An 18,704-nucleotide genomic window follows, 5' to 3' on the forward strand; every position below is an offset into this window, starting at 1 on the left:
CTCCTCCGTCACCTGCACGATGATTATGTAACAATAGGATTACGAAGTAACATGAAAATAAGTGGGACATAGTTTTAAAACTATGTCTTCCACGATTGCACAAAAAGAATCTGAAACTTAATCTACATAGATTCATAACATAGCCCTTTTCTTTCATTTCCTGACCTAAAAAGGCGATCAATCCATTGTTTTCTTGCTATATCAAGTCTTCCCACTAACTCTTGGTTGGGCCAATTAGTGATAGAAATTAGGGTCAGGTGTGAGCAGTATGCTGTCAAGTCCATATCAGTGAAGGGAGGTCTTTTTTATAGGGAAAAATACACTACAAATGATATTCTGTAAATTGGAGCAATAACTGTAAGGTTTAGAGGGTAAGATAAAATGCTCTCGGATGAATAATAATACACATAGTGTGTGAAAAATTTCATCGAAGTGTAATTTCTTAGGATTGTGTGGACGTAATTGGTTAACTTACTGCTGCTGCTACATAGTTTTTGTTATATGGATTGTGTGAGCCTTTTATAGTACCTTGCTGCATGGCAGGCTGTTCTGCAGGTACCCTGTTTTCCTTATTACCAGTCCTTGCTGCATAAAAATGCCCGGGCGTTAGCAGCAATAGAAGCATAATTGAATTTCACAGCAAAAAGAGGAGATGCATCCCATGGACAAAAAAACGGCATTGTCGGAGAGGCACAGGTTGTTTCACGCTATAAGCACACAACTAGATCTATTATTGGAGCACGGATGTTAATACGAGAGAGGCACATAGTTTGAAATAGGTACAATCAATGGATATATAGAATCTCTTGTAAATACCAGGTTTTGAATTTAAGGATGCTCTCGTGGTTTGAATCTAGAGCGATGTCCTAGATAGTTCTGGCATGCATAGTACATTTTAGGTAAATTTCTTGCGAGCAGATTTTGTGACGGGTAAGGGTAGCATGCTATTGCACACGTGCCTACCTTGTTTCAATTTTGCTAGAAAAGTCGAGAAAGACTTTTTGGAAACACGGTTTTGTGTGGCGGTTAGGGTTCATGTCCGTCAAAAAGGGGGGAAATCGCTTTGATCGACGTGTGGTAATGGAATGTAATGGATTAATATTTTTTTACCTACGATTGCTTGTGAGGGATTCGCCGCATCCATCGGATCATTTTTATCCTTGCTCTCTGTTGGTACCTTGGCCGCGAGCACGGGTCATCGCCGTCAGCCGTCGCCGTCGCCGGGAGAGGTTTTTGATGCTTTCCCGGGCACCGACTGACTGTCTGTATCTTGAAGTGGATGGCGGCTGGTGGGTGAGGCAAACACGATTTGGAATTTTGGTTGGTCTGCTGGATTGGACAATGGGGGCAGAAGGAGAGAGGAGGGTGTTCAAGAGAGGGGAACTAGTGAAGTGTCCGAGATTTTCGGTGCGAAAGCAAAAACAAGAAAGTAGTGGAGGGAGAGAGGGAAATGGTCGAACCATCTCGAATCTTCGACTGTCCGTTTGGACATCGAGATTGGTGTAACTTTCTATGGTCTTTGATGGGCTTGTTTTTTTTCCTTGCTTGCTCAACTACCGGAGCGTTTTTTTAGTTCAGTGTGGTGACATTCACGGGGTTGTGGTTTGGTGTTACCCAGAGTCACGTTCATGCCTGCGTATGTTACAGACTTTTTCTATGACGTTCCATGGTGAGGCGCATGGAAGTGAGGCCACCAGCGCCCACCCTCCTATGGAAAAATGCGAAGCGTCTCAAATCTTCGACCGTCCGTTTGGACATCAAGATTGGTGCAACTTTCTGTGTACTTCAATGAGTTGCTTTTTTGCTTGCCTTCTTAACTGTTAGTCTGTGGGATGTTTGCATTTTTTATTTTAGTATTGTTGTGTGATCCATAGGGGCATGGTTTGGCGTTACTCAGAGTCACGTTTCATGGCTCTTTGTGTTCCAAATGATTCCGTTCGCTAGTTCATTTGGAGAGGCATGGACATGAACCCAAGGGAAGCATGTTACCGCATTGGTCAGGGTCTCGTTACCACGGGTGTATGCTTTCTGTATTTCTAGATGATTCCGTTCACTCATTTTCTTGGAGAGGAATGGGCGTGAATCTGGCGAAGGCAAGTCTTCTCATTAGCCAGAGTAACGTTTGGTCACGTTTGTTTTACATGCATTTTCTCTGGCGAGTCACTGTGAGGTGCGTCGAAGTGAAGCAGAGTTGGCACTGTGTTACTAATGCAAACAGGCACACTCCTGACGGTGTGTATGGAAATGTTTTCCTTGTCAACTCATTCCTTTGTTGTGGAGAGTTGCGGTGGTGCGTTCCAGGGAGGCACTGTTTGTTATTAGCGAGACTCACGTTCGTGCCTGCGTGTGCTACGGACGTTTTCACTAGACGCGTGCAAGTTAATTCGCGGATATAGTAAGATTTTGATATAAATATCATTTCAAAATGTAGGACCTTGAAGTATGTCTAGAGGGGGGGGGGGTGATTAGACTACTTGACCGATTAAAAACTTAAACTTTTCCCAATTTTAGTCTTTGGCAGATTTTAGCTATCTTAGCACTAGTCAAACAATCTTCACACAATTCAAGAAAGCATGCAAAGAGTATATGAGCAGCAGAAATTAAAGCATGCAACTTGCAAGAATGTAAAGGGAAGGGTTTGGAGATTTCAAACGCAATTTGGAGACATGGTGATTTTTGAGCCGTGGTTTCGATAGGTGGTGCTATCGTACATCCACGTTGATGGAGACTTCAACCCACGAAGGGTAACGGTTGCGCGAGTCCACGGAGGGCTCCACCCAAGAAGGGTCCACGAAGAAGCAACCTTGTCTATCCCACCATGGCCGTCGCCCACGAAGGACTTGCCTCACTAGCGGTAGATCTTCACGAAGTAGGCGATCTCCTTGCCCTTACAAACTCCTTGGTTCAACTCCACAATCTTGTCGGAGGCTCCCAAGTGACACCTAGCCAATCTAGGAGACACCACTCTCCAAGAAGTAACAAATGGTGTGTTGATGATGAACTCCTTGCTCTTGTGCTTCAAATGATAGTCTCCCCAACACTCAACTCTCTCTCACAGGATTTGGATCTGGTGGAAAGAAGATTTGAGTGGAAAGCAACTTGGGGAAGGCTAGAGATCAAGATTCATATGGTAGGAGTGGAATATCTTGGCCTCAACACATGAGTAGGTGGTTCTCTCTCAGAAATGGTAAGTTGGAAGTGTAGGTTTGTTCTGATGGCTCTCTCCACGAATGAAGAGGAGCTGGAGGGGTATCTATAGCCTCCACACAAAATCTAACCGTTACACATAATTTACCAATCTCAGTGGGACCGAATCAACAAACTCGGTCGAACCGATTCAGTAAACCTAGTGACCGTTAGTGATTTCGGTGCGACCGACATGCAACTCGGTAGGACCGATATGGTTAGGGTTAGGGCATAACGTAATCTCGGTGAGACCAATTACACAAACTCGGTGAGACCGATTTTGGTAATTAGCTAACCAGAGAGTTGGTCAGGTAAACTCGGTGGGACCGATTCGCTCTTTTCGGTGAGACCGAAATGTTACGGAAGGGAAACAGAGAGTTTACATTGCAATCTCAGTGGGACCGATCGCTCACTTCGGTTAGACCGAAACGTTACGAAGGGAAACAGAGAGATTACAATCCCATCTCGGTGAGACCGAGATCCCTATCGGTGAGACTGATTTGCCTAGGGTTTGTGGCAGTGGCTATGACATCTGAACTCGGTGGTGCCGGATAGAAAGAATCGGTGGGGCCGAGTTTGACTTTAGGTTTAGGTCATATGTGGATATGAGAAAGTAGTTGAGGGTTTTTGGAGCATATCACTAAGCACTTGAAGCAAGAAACTCATCAAGCAACACCTCAGCCCTCCTTGATAGTATCGGCTTTTCCTATAGACTCAATGTGATCTTGGATCACTAAAATATAAAATGTAGAGTCTTGAGCTTTTGAGCTTGAGCCAATCCTTTTGTCCTTAGTATTTTGAGGGATCCACTTTCATCATCCATGCCATGCCATTCATTGAGCTTTCGTGAAATATTTGTCTTGGAATAGTATTAGCTCAATGAGCTATATGTTGTTATGAATTACCAAAACAACCTAGGGATAGTTGCACTCTCAATCTCCCCCTTTTTGGTAATTGATGACAACATATAGATCAAAGCTTTGACAAATGATAATGAGATTGAAAAACATCGTTGCTTTGAGAAGTATGTGATAAGCAAGAGCTCCCCCTACATTTGTGCATAGTTTAAGATTTGCTTTGGACTGCAAATGCACAAGGAATTAGGCTCATGGGTTACTCTTCCATGTCACATACATCTTGGTGGAGCGCTCAAAATAATAAAGATTGAATACATGCACTCATCACCAAGCAAAGTGAATGATCATATAAAGATAAATAAGATAATATCATCTAACAAGCATAAGTGTAGCTTATGATCAAACACATGATCATCATTGTCTCACAGATAATAGCATAGTATCTCAATCAAGCAAAAGAAAATACAGTTCAACCATGAAGACAAGAGAGAACAAAAGCAAACTCTCTCTCTCTCGAAGCCTTTGATCTATACATTTTTCTCCCCCTTTGGCAACAAGTTACCAAAAAGTTCCTAGAAAGTGCACAGTACTATGTCGTCTCTCAGGCTTGGTCTTCAGTTGGTGGTGTAGAGATGGCTCCTTGGACAAAGACTTCAGTTGATGTGGAAGGAGCTGAAGGAGTTGGTGCTGGAGCTGGTTGCATTGGAGTTGTAGCTGGTGCAGATGAAGTGGTTCTGGTGTCTGTCACTGGCTCTGCAACTGATCTCTGAGCTCGAGGCACTCTGGCAAATGCATCAGTAGTTGTCCTGCCCTTCCTCTCCTGCATGTCATCCTGTAGCTGTTCCACAACTGACTGAATCTCAGTTACTTTGACATCTAAATCATAGAATTTTTGTTCCATGATTCTTTCCAGGCTCTCCTGGTTTTGAGTTAGGGTGGCCAACCCCTTCTCAATCCTCAAAGTTGATGCTATCAAGTAACCAAGCTGGTTTTGCTTGCTCTTCAAAAAGTACTCAGATGCCTCCTCTAGAGTTGGCATCTTGGCAGCCTTCTCCTTCTTTGCCTTCTTCTTCTCTTGAGCTTGCACTGAGGATGGTTCATTCTCATTCATGACAACTTGATTGTCCTCAAAATCTGGATAGATGATAAAATGTTCCTTATCCAACATATATTTGCATGTGCCCATCTTTGAGTTGATCAGCTCCTGGATTTGTGGGGCATACCCACAACTTCTCTTCTGGTCTGCTGCTGTCCTCTTGATGGTCTCAACTATGAGGCTCATGACCTTGAATTTCTGTGGCACATCAAATATGTGTAGCAAATTAATTGCATGCCCTCTGATCATGTTGTGGTCACCTGACTTGGGCAAGAGAGTGTGCCTTAGGATCTAGTTAATCGTTGGCAGCCCTGACACAAGAAAATGGACAGATCCAAACTTGAAAGTCTCAAGTGCCTTGTCTGGGATCTCCTTGTACATATGTGACATAGAATTGTGATCTTCTTCTTCTTTGAGTAGACATCCAAGTCATCTTCTTTCTCCTCTGGGGCATTGATCAGATTGGCCCATTCCTCAATAGTTGATTGGTACCTTGTACCTTCAGACATCCAGACTATTCTGCCATCAGGATAAAAGTGAGCTGTGGAGTAGAATTGCATAACTAGCTCATCGTTCCAGTTTGTGAACTTCTGTCCAACAAACTCATCATCTCCACAAGCCTTAAAGCTGTCAAATACTCCTGGGTAGTGATCCTCATTTTCCTTCATGTATTTCCAATCTACCCACCTCATGTCACAAACTATGGGCTTCTTGTCCAACAGCACAGTCTCATAAAAGTCCAGTTGTTCCTTGGTGTGGAACCTGTAATCAACATCAGTTCTCCTCCTGATTGCATATGGATCAGACAATCTCCACTGCCTGAGCCCAGCATCCTTTCTCAGCTTCATATTCTCAGCCACTGGATGAGCATCATTGTGGTCTGGAATCTTGGGTTTGAGCTTCCTCGGGACTTGTCCTTCATCATCTTCCTCAGCAGCAACTTCAGGCACTGGGGCCTTGTTCTTCTCAGCTGCTAGTATGCTCCTGGTATTCCTCTTAGGTGCAGACTTGGCCTTGGAGGCAGCTTTGGGTGCTTCATTAGGCTTAGATGATGCAGCCCCTCACCTTATAGCATCACCCATCAGCTTTTGTGCCTTGGGTGCTGGTGCAGCAACCTCTTCTTCCTCCTCCTCTTCCATCATGGAAGGTTGTCCAACAACTCTGGCCATAGTCTTTCTGACCCTTTCCTTCTTTTTCTTTCCTTCTGCAGATGGCTCTTTGGGATCAGGTTTCTCAGGTTCTTGTGTTGATCCTCTGACCTTAAGCATAGGCGTCCTCTTGGAAGGGACCTTCCTGTTCAGTCCAGGCTTTGTGGACTTAGCTGAGCCATACTCCTTTTTGAGCACTACCTTCTTGGAAGTAGCCTCATCTTCAGCTGCCACATAGTCATCATCTTCAGAGTCTGAGGTTCTCTTCCTCCTGGCTCTTGTGGCTGCTTTGGGCAAATTGCTAGGAGTGCTTCTGCTGCCCTCATCTGAGGAACTAGAGGGACTAGTGCCCTCACTCATGTGAATCTGCTCTGCTTCCCTGTTCTGGCTGTCACTTTGGTCTGACATGCTGCAAACACTGACTGCTGACCCTGTGAATAGTTATAGATGAGATAGAATGGATGAGCATCACAAAATGCAGAGATTTTTGCAAAAGAATGATTCAAAAACTTAGTTTTAGTTTTCCATAGAAAGCATTTTGGATCAACCGATTTGTAAACTCGGTGACACCGAAGCAGCTTTTGGAACCTAAACTAGTGATCTCGGTCAGACCGAGTCATAGTTTGTGGCACCGACACTGCTAGGGTTTCACAGAGTTCTAAAATCGGTCACATCGATTAGTAATTCTCGGTCAGACCGAAAATCACTTGTGCAATGGCGTTAGCCGAATCGGTGGCACCGAGTTTTTTCAACTCGGTGGGTCCAAGATGGTTTTGGCGGAAACCTAACCCTAAATTTTCAAATCTCATCTAATCTAAGGATAGTTTTGACTGGATAGATGTGTTTCAATCGTGGCAAGAATCATAATCAACACAATGTGCTAGGAATTGGATGGGGATAGCACTGTGATCGAGTCCATACCCTAGTTTGGTGATGAACTCGCTATGGCGGCAACGGCGGGGATGAATTCCGTTGACGGCGGCGGAGACCAGCGACTGGAGGTGGCTGGCGATGAAAAGTCGACGATCCGGAGACCTAGGAGGCAGAGCGAGCTATGCGCGGGCGAAGAGGTTTGGAGAAAATTTTCCAAATTTTTGCCCGTGTGTATATATAGCCCGACCCTGTCGGTGTGACCGAGTGGAACAACTCAGTGGCACCGAGATGCATAACTGTTGACAATTATAGCAAATCGGTGAGACCAAAAAGTTCAAATCGGTTGCACCGAAATTGAAAACCTAGATCGACTTAGTGATCTCGGTATGACTGAAATGGAAGAATCGGTCAGACCGAAACACAGAAAGAAGTTTTGGAAGTTTTAAGTCCATGACAAATCGGGGACTCCGAGTGCTCCTCACACAGAGTGTTTCAAATCTGACTTGATCAAATTTTGTGATGTAGCATGAATAGAGTTTGAGACAAGAAAAGCATAGATATCTAGAGAAGGTTCTTAGGCATTCTTGTCCATCCACTTGGCAAAAGAAAAAGAGACCAATCAATCAAAGCAACAAGTGGATGTCCTCGAATGAGTTAAATATGCAACCAACATGCTCACACAATAAAATGGCAAATGAAATATGTGGCAAAACATGCACAACCAATTGTAGCATCTATCAAACAATTGGCGATGACTAGGTCATCTATATATGAGTATATTGACTTAGGAGTCAAATGAGAACATTTGATCATAGGTCATACTCATCGTTTAAGCTCAAGTGGGGTTACCACTTTTACATAATGCATTGATGTGTTCACATCATTAGAGTTGCTTTGACTCAATTCTTAGAGTTAAGCTCCCCCTAGATGTGAGATCCCCCCTTAGAGGGATGAACTAACCTTGGGTTTTGTCGATGATGACTTCATGTAGGTGTTGAAGATGTGGATGCTCAACGTTGATGTAGATCATTTGGAGCTATCCTTTGGAGTGAGTTGCACTTTCAATACCTACATGGGTTAGTCCCACAAGGAACAAACAAGTATATCCATAGACATAGAGTAAAGCACACACAAGATTATGTCCATGAAAGCATTAGGTTACCTTGTCCCTTGCCTTACCAACATGAGGGTTTGTGACTCCTTGAACTAGTGCAAGATGTGGAAGTTGATTGCACCTGTCCTTGCCATAATGATATGAGTGAAGAATGTTGGCGGAGTCACCCTCAAGAACTCTCTAGTTCTTCTTCTTCGGGATCCACATCATCTTGATGGGAATCCTTGGAGTTGTAGTTGTGCTTGATGAAGTAGAACTTGACGTAGTCTTGGGAACCCACTTGACCAAGGCCTTAGGAGCTTCTTCAAATGCATCAATCTCCTCTTGAAGCTTGTCCTTGCCTTTGTGCTTGTGGTCTTGTGGTGGAAGATCATCTTGAGCTTGTGTCCCCTTGAAAGAAGTAGGATCATACATCTCTTGTTGAGGAACAAATTTCGTCTTGGGGTATTGATCTTCTTCCCACTCAACTCCATTGGCATTGAACTTTCATTCAAAACCAACACCTTGATTCTTCCGGTGCCTTCCTTGCTTGTGTACAATTTCCTCGAATTGCTTACTTCCGGCAAGGCTTTTGTAAACACATTTCTCTATAATTCCCTTCAATAAGCTATTTTCTTGCTCAAGTGTAACTTGGCTAAGAGAATCATTAGTGGAATCAATAGAACTACTAGAAGCAACAATATTGGATTTAGCATGATTATTGTTACTACTAGATGAAGATTCCTTCTTGTTCTTGTTACTAGACTTGACTTGAGGCATGTAAGTAGTTAAGAGTAAACGCTTGGCAATGTAAGAAGAACTTTTCTTGCGAAGATCATCATTGATTGCTTTTAGGAACGCATGCTCTTGCTCAAGATTGAGCTTTTTAAAGCGTAACTTCTCATGAGCCCTTAAAAGTTCTCGATGATTTTCGAAGATAGTTTCATGAGCTAACTTAGGAGTGTTTAGTTCTTTAGTTAGAAGCTCAATCTTCTCCTTATCATTGTCATTCTATTTATCTTGTTTAGCATGATTAATTGACGTTTCATCATAGTATTCATCACTAGAGTTGTCAATAAGTAAATCATCATCACCTAACAAGTCATCTTCATCACTATTGAAATCAACATACTCGGGGTGAGTTACCTTAGGGCCTTTAGCCATGAAGCATGTTCCAATTCCTTCATTTGGTGAATCAAATATGTCGTAGGAGTTGGTCTACACAAGTGCTAGACCGGCAACACCTTCATCTTGAGTATGTTCGGAGTTGAAGTGATAGATTCTCTCGAAGTGATGTTCAGAGTCGGAACCGGATACCCATTCACCAACATGAGCTTGATGTCTTCGTTTTGTGTAGCTCTTTGATGACTTGTCCTTCCTTTCCAAATCCTTGCTTCTCCGGGATGTTCTTCGTTCATAACGATCATCTCTACTCCTTATCTCTCTTGGCGGTGATTCTTCTCTTCTACTTCTTCTCTTGGGAGAATCTTCTCTTCTTTTGCAGGGTGCCGTACACTCATTTGAATAGTGTCCGGGTCTCCCACAATTGTAGCAATTGTGCTCTGACTGGAAGATCTTTTGTCATGGTAATACCTTGACTTGGAGCTTCTTTCTTTGCTTCTACTCTTGTAGAATTTGTTGAAGTTCTTCACCATTAAGCTCAATTCTTCATTGAAGGTTTGTTTCTCACTTGATGATGTAGGGGCTTCACATGAGGCTTTGTAAGCACCACTTGACTTGTTGTGAAGTTCCTCTTTATCCTTGAGTGACATCTCATGAGCAACAATTCTTCCAATGACCTCCGTTGGCTTGAGATTCTTGTAATTGGGCATCATTTGGATCAATGTGCACACGGTATCATATTTTCCATCCAATTCTCTTAGGATCTTCTTGATGATGAATTTGTTGGTCATCTCTTCACTTCCTAAGCCCACAATCTCATTTGTGATAAGAGCAAGCCTAGAGTACATTTCAGCGACACCTTCACCATCCTTCATTTTGAACTTGTCAAGCTGACTTTGGAGCACATCCAATTTGGATTCTTGACGGAGTCGGTACCTTCGTGCATATCAATCAAAGTATCCCAAATTTCCTTTGCATTCTCAAGTCGGCTGATTTTGTTGAATTCTTCGGGGCACAATCCGTTGAAGAGGATATCACAAGCTTGATCATTGTATTGCAGCATCTTCAATTCATCCGCACTAGCTTCATGGTTTGGTTCCCTCCCATCAAAGAATTCACCTTGCAAGCCAATACACGCAATAGCCCAAATGGCGGGGTTATGTCCGAGAATATGCATTTTCATCTTATGCTTCCAACTAGAAAATTAGTACCATCAAAGTAAGGACCTCTACGGTGATAATTTCCCTCGCTAGACGCCATACTCTCCTAGGTTGTGAAACCAAGGCTATGACCACCAAAAGCTATGGAAATCAAAGCAAATGGAGATCAAAGCTCTGATACCACTTGTAGGACCTTGAAGTATGTCTAGAGGGGGGGTGATTACACTACTTGACCGATTAAAAACTAAACCTTTTCCCAATTTTCGTCTTTGGCAGATTTTAGCTATCTTAGCACAAGTCAAGCAATCTTCACACAATTCAAGCAAGCATGCAAAGAGTATATGAGCAGCGGAAATTAAAGCATGCAACTTGCAAGAATGTAAAGGGAAGGGTTTGGAGATTTCAAACGCAATTTGGAGACACGGTGATTTTTGAGTCGTGGTTCCAATAAGTGGTGCTATCATACATCCACGTTGATGGAGACTTCAACTCACGAAGGGTAACGGTTGCGCGAGTCCACGGAGGGCTCCACCCAAGAAGGCTCCACGAAGAAGCAACCTTGTCTATCCCACCATGGCCGTCGCCCACGAAGGACTTGCCTCACTAGCGGTAGATCTTCACGAAGTAGGCGATCTCCTTGCCCTTACAAACTCCTTGGTTCAACTCCACAATCTTGTCGGAGGTTCCCAAGTGACACCTAGCCAATCTAGGAGACACCACTCTCCAAGAAGTAACAAATGGTGTGTTGATGATGAACTCCTTGCTCGTGTGCTTCAAATGATAGTCTCCCCAACACTCAACTCTCTCTCGCAGGATTTGGATCTGGTGGAAAGAAGATTTGAGTGGAAAGCAACTTGGGGAAGGCTAGAGATCAAGATTCATATGGTAGGAATGGAAAATCTTGGCCTCAACACATGAGTAGGTGGTTCTCTCTCAGAAATGGTAAGTTGGAAGTGTAGGTTTGTTCTGATGGCTCTCTCCACGAATGAAGAGGAGGTGGAGGGGTATATATAGCCTCCACACAAAATCTAACCGTTACACACAATTTACCAATCTCGGTGGGACCGAATCAACAAACTCGGTCGGACCGATTCAGTAAACCTAGTGACCGTTAGTGATTTCGGTGGGACCGACATGCAACTCGGTAGGACCGATATGGTTAGGGTTAGGGCATAACGTAATCTCGGTGAGACCGATTACACAAACTCGGTGAGACCGATTTTGGTAATTAGCTAACCAGAGAGTTGGTCAGGTAAACTCGGTGGGACTGATTCGCTCTTTTCGATGAGACCAAAATGTTACGAAAGGGAAACAAAGAGTTTACCTTGCAATCTCGGTGGGACCGATCGCTCACTTCGGTTAGACCGAAACGTTACGAAGGGAAACAGAGAGATTACAATCCCATCTCGGTGAGACCGAGATCCCTATCGGTGAGACTGATTTGCCTAGGGTTTGTGGCAGTGGCTATGACATCTGAACTCGGTGGCGCCGGATAGAAAGAATCGGTGGGGCCGAGTTTGACTTTAGGTTTAGGTCATACTAGTTGACCCGTTGCGCCAAATGGCGCAGAGACCCGCTAAAGCCATGTTGTCGATGAAAATAGTTTCATTTTGTAAGAACGTATTCGATATTGGTAATAGAAAGCTCATGTGTTAAACCATGATATATTGAAAATATGATTATGTGCTTGAAAATATTCGATGTTTGCTTGAAAATCCCTTGCGCCAAATGGTGCAGAGACAAGCTAAATCCATGTTCACATTGAAAAGAAAATTCATGGTTTAGTTGTGGGCAAACACATATGGTAACAAATTTAAAACCGCGCAGAGCCTCAATTGAAACTATGTGCGCGTTGAAAATATTTGCATTTTTTCAATAACTTTATGTTTGAGAAAACACAAATACCATGTCAACATGACGTGTTTTAAAAATATTTGACTTGTAATAGGATTAGGTTTTAGCAACCACTTAGGTACTAATTCAAACCCGTGAAGATGAAAAATGAAGGATACTTTATCTTTGAAAAACGAAGTGTTGTGGGCATGCATATTTTGTTATCTTATTAGAATAACATAGAACCAAATAGCGCAAGGTCCAAATTCAAACACAGAGTGTTTTGAGACAATTTGCATTTCTTCACTATCTTTTAAGTTTTAAAAATCATTTAGGTGCATGGTAAGAAGTAGCTAAAATGCGCCATTCATACACCATTTTCAACTATTTATGCATATGATCGTTACATAGACAAATAAAAGAGGTCACTGTCATAGTTAAAATGTAAGGAAAGGTCTGAATGAACAAGCTACTCTAGTAGCTTGAATTATATTGTCTTTTTAATAGAGAGATTTTATTAAAATCAGTAACACTTTACAAAGAAGTGTGGAAGGATTCACAAAAAGATCAGAGGGGATATCTTTGCCTGGACAAAGTTCTACATGCTGACATAGACATCTAGGAGTTTGAATTTGATAGTTCTAATGGAAATACTTGCTATAGATAAATAGCTTTTAGTAAGAAAAGGTCTGAACGAACATGCTCTTGTCAGAGCGGAGGCAAGTTTATTATCTATCTTACGACAGCTTCCCTCCTTGCACTTGTCCGAGATCCCCATTTCAGTTTTGTCTTGCCTACAAAAATAATTTTTTAGAGAACCCTTGCATAAGAAACAAATGAAATCAAGAGAACAAATACACAACTAAAAGACATCTTATTAGAAAGAATTTGTAAGAAAAAAATGAAAACAAGACAAATGGATGGGTTTGAATAGCAAATAAAACCGGCTATAACTAAAAAAACAATGCGGTATGAACAAATAAAGCAAAGGACAATGCAAATGCCCAATATTGTCAGGGTATACACTTGAACATGTAGTGCAAAGCATCAGTTTGACATAGTATTACCCTGACACGGAAAATCATAGTGTTTTTTTCAGAATATAATGAAGGATCAGAGGATTACTGCGTTGGTTTGATCTGTCTTGCATTATCAGAAGTAGAGGATAAAGCAAATACACAAGGCATCTCAGGGGATCACAGTGAGAATGAAAGGCCTAGAGAAATGCAAAACGGCAAGATAAATTGAGACATTGGCATACAGGAGAAACTAATAGGAAAACATGCACCATCAATCACTCACCATAAGGGAAGCAGCTGGACAGTAGCTGAGCTGCAGTAGATGATTGCCAAATAATGAACAGAAGGACAATCTCTACAAAATAACCATGAGAGCACCAAACTATCTGCAAACATAAAGAAGACCCTTGCTTGGATTAGAAGGTTCATCATTGCATGAAAAAACGACATGAATGTGTAGGTCAAGACCATGAAGTATTACCTTGTTACTATCATAGTTTGGATCATTTCGGTCAAGGAATGTGGCTGTATCCACGTCGATAAGTCTTCCCCAGGTTACCACCAACACCATCTGTAGTCCTCACTCTATCAAAATATAAGACGTTTTGTAGTCTGGATTTGTACAAATATTTTGATAGAGGCAGTACAGAAGATCAACAAATCTGTGACCAAAAATACTGAAAGTCAAGCATACCGAAAATAGGGCTGCTCTTTTACCTGCCCACAAAAATTTAATGACTTAATCGCTAGTCAGGCCTGAGCCTAAAATAAGGTTGTTTTCTTACCTGCCTGTACCATGTACACTGCATACTGAAACATGTTCAACTCAGAGCATATCAAAAATATACAGTGCTTTCTAAACCCAATTAGCCAATATTAATATATAGCAAACAATGACTTCCATAGTGCAAAACTGACAGAAGGCATTGAAATCATTAACGAATATGCAGAATTTGGCATGTGTTGGTAATTGAAAAACATTCAAGGATACAATATCTTTGACTTTAGCAGAAAGCAAAACATTGGTGTAGTTTCAACTCTCAACAAAACCACTTTAGCAGTAATTTAGCAAAAGTATAAATTATCCCAGACAACCTGCCTATAAAATGCGAAGACGAGCACAAACAGGATATTAAAACCGATCCATGTTATGTGCTAAAGCCACAACACCATACCTAAGCTACTGCAAATCATAAGAACTACAACCACTATTTTGTAATCCAATCTACAATACATGTACAATATCATATTCTCAAATAAAGAAGATAGAATCATCAGCGTCAATGTACTATCCATAAGTGCATTGATGTTTAGCGAAAAAACTCCAGGAAAAGAAAAGGAAAGAATGACACATTACACATGATAAATGGGTGGCTTGTTAAGATGCAGGGACACTATTTGATTACATCAAAAAAATGCAAATCAAGTGCTTGAAAGGCCAAATGATGGTGCGAGGTAACTCAAGCATGCCATCAGCAAGGCTGTCGTGTCCGAAACAAGATCCTTTTCTATATTTGATTGCACAAATCAGTAAGTCGAAAGTCGACACCAAAAGGTAAACAACCATACATTAACAATGAAGTGTAAACATGTTAATAAATAATGAATGGATGAAGCAACACAAAAGTACAGAAAAGGCAATCTACTCTTAAGGCCTGACACACAAAATTTTAATAGTATGCTTAGTGTATTGAAGGAAATGATCGTACTTCAGTTATACATTGCACAAAGGTATATCCAGAAGAACACTTGGCTGACCATATAAGAGTATAATTATGTAGCCGCATCATATACCGTAACAACTTTAATAACAAGATTGGTACCTAATCACATTATAGCCAACGACAGCTATCCGGCGGCATCAATAACCTGATTGGTACCTAAGAACAACATAAATTTCTCTTAGTAACAGTCCATGCAAAGTATGGCATCTAAACCTTCTAACATAAACATAATTACATAAACCTTATAGAAATAAGGAATTGAACAAATATGTATGCGCAGAGTGCAGACCTATTCACAGGTTAGCTGAAGCAATATGGAAAATTCAAACATTAGCTGTTATGATATTATTCATCGCAAAGCAGTATGGGCTACCATCAGCGCGACATTACAGGGTGGCGACTTCAGCCTTTGTGGTCGCAAGTTTTCTAAAAAGCAAGATGGATGGATAGCTACCACAGCAGCGTTGCTCCTGGAGAATTGTAATCCGCTCTTTTAAAAATGAACAGAGAAAATTTGCAATGACCAAGATGTCCACTTCTTCAATTACGTAGTCATATATCAAGGTCTAGAGTATATCTATCCAGGTCATGACAAATTCAAACTGAAAGCAAAATAGATTTCAGGAAAGCTATATTGTGACCAAACATGTAAGAAGATAATTCTGCCGTGCAAGAGTACTTTTAGGACAGGGTTACATTTATAAAGAAGACAATTGACAATGATGTTTCATAACCTCAGTTTTGCTAGTTGTAGGTTGTTAGGGAAGTGATGCATCACCACTGCTCATTAATCCTGATGAAAAGGCTAGAATAAGGAGTTCATACATAAGTATTAAAATCAAGACAGCACAAAGTATGGTTCTATACATCATGTTTTGGCACATAACCTGCAAAATGAAATATATATCTATATTCCCAGCGAGCAGCTACTATGGTGTGGTAATAACCTGATGTTAGGCATACATCTATATCCCCAGCGAGCGATTGTGGTGCAGATACGTAGTTAGCTTGAGCCTAGACAAAATTTATAGAGTGAGCTAGTTGGTGTCAGTTTTTTCATTACCATCTAGGACTGTGGGTTTGTCCATTTTCACATGGTTCACACCTTTCTTCTTCATCGACAGCAAGCAAACCCAAAGGAAGCCGAGTACCGCGACCAACGCAACGGCCTTGGTGGACATGAACCAATCACAACACAATTGAGAAAGTGCGGAGTTTTGTTGTTGCTGGTCGGAGAAACACCTACTTGGTGACCAAAAGAAATGACGCACATCAGTTAATCACACATTCTACCAATTTTCAGAAAGTAGTCCCCAGATTATACTCGAAAGCATGGTTAACTGAAATTTGGTAGCTAACCATACACAGAAGCACATAATGGCACCATGTGGTTATAGCAGGCAAAAGGAAGGCCTGCCAGTACTAATTGCTCAGATACTAATTTTTTACTTGGCACAGCCTCTACAATACTCAGTGATGGCATACATGACAAACAAAAGATCGTGTAGGAAACACTACCATTCTGCATAGCAGAACTACTATCCATCCCATTCATCTGGATGTAGAAGAATTACTTTTCTATCTTGCCAGTTCACTAATCAGTACAAAAATGTGACGTTGCTGAAGGCAGCAGCTTGCTTATCTTCATGATAGCTCCAATGATCCACACTTTAAGAACAAAATGCAAGGCATTATTAACACTGTATCATTGCTAATAGACCCATCTTAGTGCTTATACACCCAGCCTAAAATATGAGAAGAGCAAAAACAAGAATCTGCATACGGAATGACAATTAGATTGGTCTGAAAGCTCCCTTCCCCAATTCAAATTTTGTTCTCTTGCACACACATCAGACCAACACATATGATATGAAACAAGAGGAACAGTGGGCTAGATACCTTGGAGACAATCCATTGCATCTGGACCTCGAGGTCAGCAAGAGAGCACGTTTTGTGTGGTAGCCACAAGCATCTGGCTGTCGATCTCTGACTCAGGCCACCACAATTGGTGGAGAAAACCCTCATCTCAGCCTGGGAGCAAGGCAAAACATCAACTACTGTAACTACCTCTCATTGATGAGAAGGGAGAAGAAGCTCACCCAGTAGCAGAAAGGAAGGTGATAACCAGAGGGATGACATGCTCCACCCCACGTCGTCGTCCTCGTCCTTGGCCACGCAATGAACGCAGGAACACCCTCTTCAATCCCCGCGTCCTCGCCCTCTTCCTTAGCCAGCCCTCTTCCTCGGTGTTAGGCAGTGGGGAAGTGGAAGAAGAAGGATCCAGGAGTGGATCGAGCCGCCACCAACCACCAGGTCGCACCTGACCTCGCCGGCGCCGGTCGGTAACCCTCTCCCGTCCGCCACTGGGCCTCCCTACTCTCCTTCCTGCTCTCCCTCTCTTCCATCTTCTCTCTCCTGCAGGGACCGATCCATGTGGTCACCCTTTGCCGCCGCCACCGGAGAGGCTCGCCTCCACGGCCGCGCGCCTTAGATCCGGCGGGAGGAAAAGGAGGAAGCGACCCGCACTGGCCTGTTCTCCGACGGCGGCGACATGCGCGCGAGCGATGGGAAGGCGAGTTGGTGAAGGCGAGTTGGTGGAGGAGGAGCCGAGGGCGACGGCGGCATCCTTGGCCGAGCGCACGCACGGAAGGGAGAGGGAGGGGTGCAGCGGCTCGTGGGGGTCGAGGGGATGGAGAAAGGAGGCTAGGGTTCCTCGTTTGGTGGCTGGGGTGGGGCGAGAGCCGCGAGACACCGGTGATTGGGTGCGGAGCGCCCGAGCTGATTGGGAAAATCCTCCTGCACGCCGAAACAGACAACCCAGCCAACGAGCACCCGACGTGAGCCCACTTGTCATTGGACTACGAAAACGACCGTGAGGTAAAATTAGGTTTGACTGCAGGTGAAGATCCGACGGTTCAGACACTCTAGATGGCCAGATCGGACGGCCGAGGAAGATCGAATCGGGGGAGCCTCCTGGAGGTGAGTTGGCTAGCCTCTTTTTTGTTTTAAATGTGGATATGAGAAACTAGTTGAGGGTTTTTGGAGCATATCACTAAGCACTTGAAGCAAGAAATCATCAAGCAACACCTCATCCCTCCTTGATAGTATTGGCTTTTCCGATAGACTCAATGTGATCTTGGATCACTAAAATATAAAATGTAGAGTCTTGAGCTTTTGAGCTTGACCAATCCTTTTGTCCTTAGTATTTTGAGGGATCCAATTTCATCATCCATGCCATGCCATTCATTGAGCTTTCCTGAAATATTTGTCTTGGAATAGTATTAGCTCAATGAGCTATATGTTGTTATGAATTACCAAATCCACCTAGGGATAGTTGCACTTTCACAAAACAAAAAATGGCAATAGATAATGGTATGAATTCGACAGTAAGTTCTCTGGAATACAGACAGACGTACACACTAAGTTAACTGTGTTTGAGATGTTTTCTGTTGAATATATACAGACCATTAGAAAGAAGTTGAGTGGTTGTGGTGTGGACGAACGCACGGGAAGACGAAATGATAGTACTGGTGTTTCCCAGGCATGCAGAGTTCGAGGTATTTAAGTGAGATTGGTAGAATTCGAGGCGGCGG

The 18,704-nt window shown here is 42.7% G+C and overlaps 1 long non-coding RNA gene across 7 annotated transcripts; it reads right to left on the reverse strand.

Annotated features, from left to right (window-relative positions):
* Positions 1-12,825: 12,825 nt before the first annotated feature.
* LOC119342144 lies at positions 12,826-17,874 on the reverse strand. Of its 7 annotated transcripts, none has more exons than XR_005165409.1 (7): positions 17,211-17,867; positions 17,011-17,142; positions 16,059-16,353; positions 15,211-15,267; positions 13,869-14,049; positions 13,671-13,773; positions 12,826-13,162 (listed from the first exon to the last, which is right to left on the reverse strand). It is a non-coding gene; the product is annotated as an uncharacterized LOC119342144 (long non-coding RNA). The 7 variants fall into 7 exon arrangements; XR_005165404.1 differs by having other exon boundaries at positions 12,830-13,162; positions 16,175-16,353; positions 17,211-17,864; XR_005165407.1 differs by having other exon boundaries at positions 13,869-15,904; positions 16,175-16,353; positions 17,211-17,874.
* Positions 17,875-18,704: the final 830 nt, after the last annotated feature.

The sequence above is a fragment of the Triticum dicoccoides genome, chromosome 7B (genome assembly GCF_002162155.2).
Source record: "Triticum dicoccoides isolate Atlit2015 ecotype Zavitan chromosome 7B, WEW_v2.0, whole genome shotgun sequence".
Classification (NCBI taxonomy): domain Eukaryota; kingdom Viridiplantae; phylum Streptophyta; class Magnoliopsida; order Poales; family Poaceae; genus Triticum; species Triticum dicoccoides.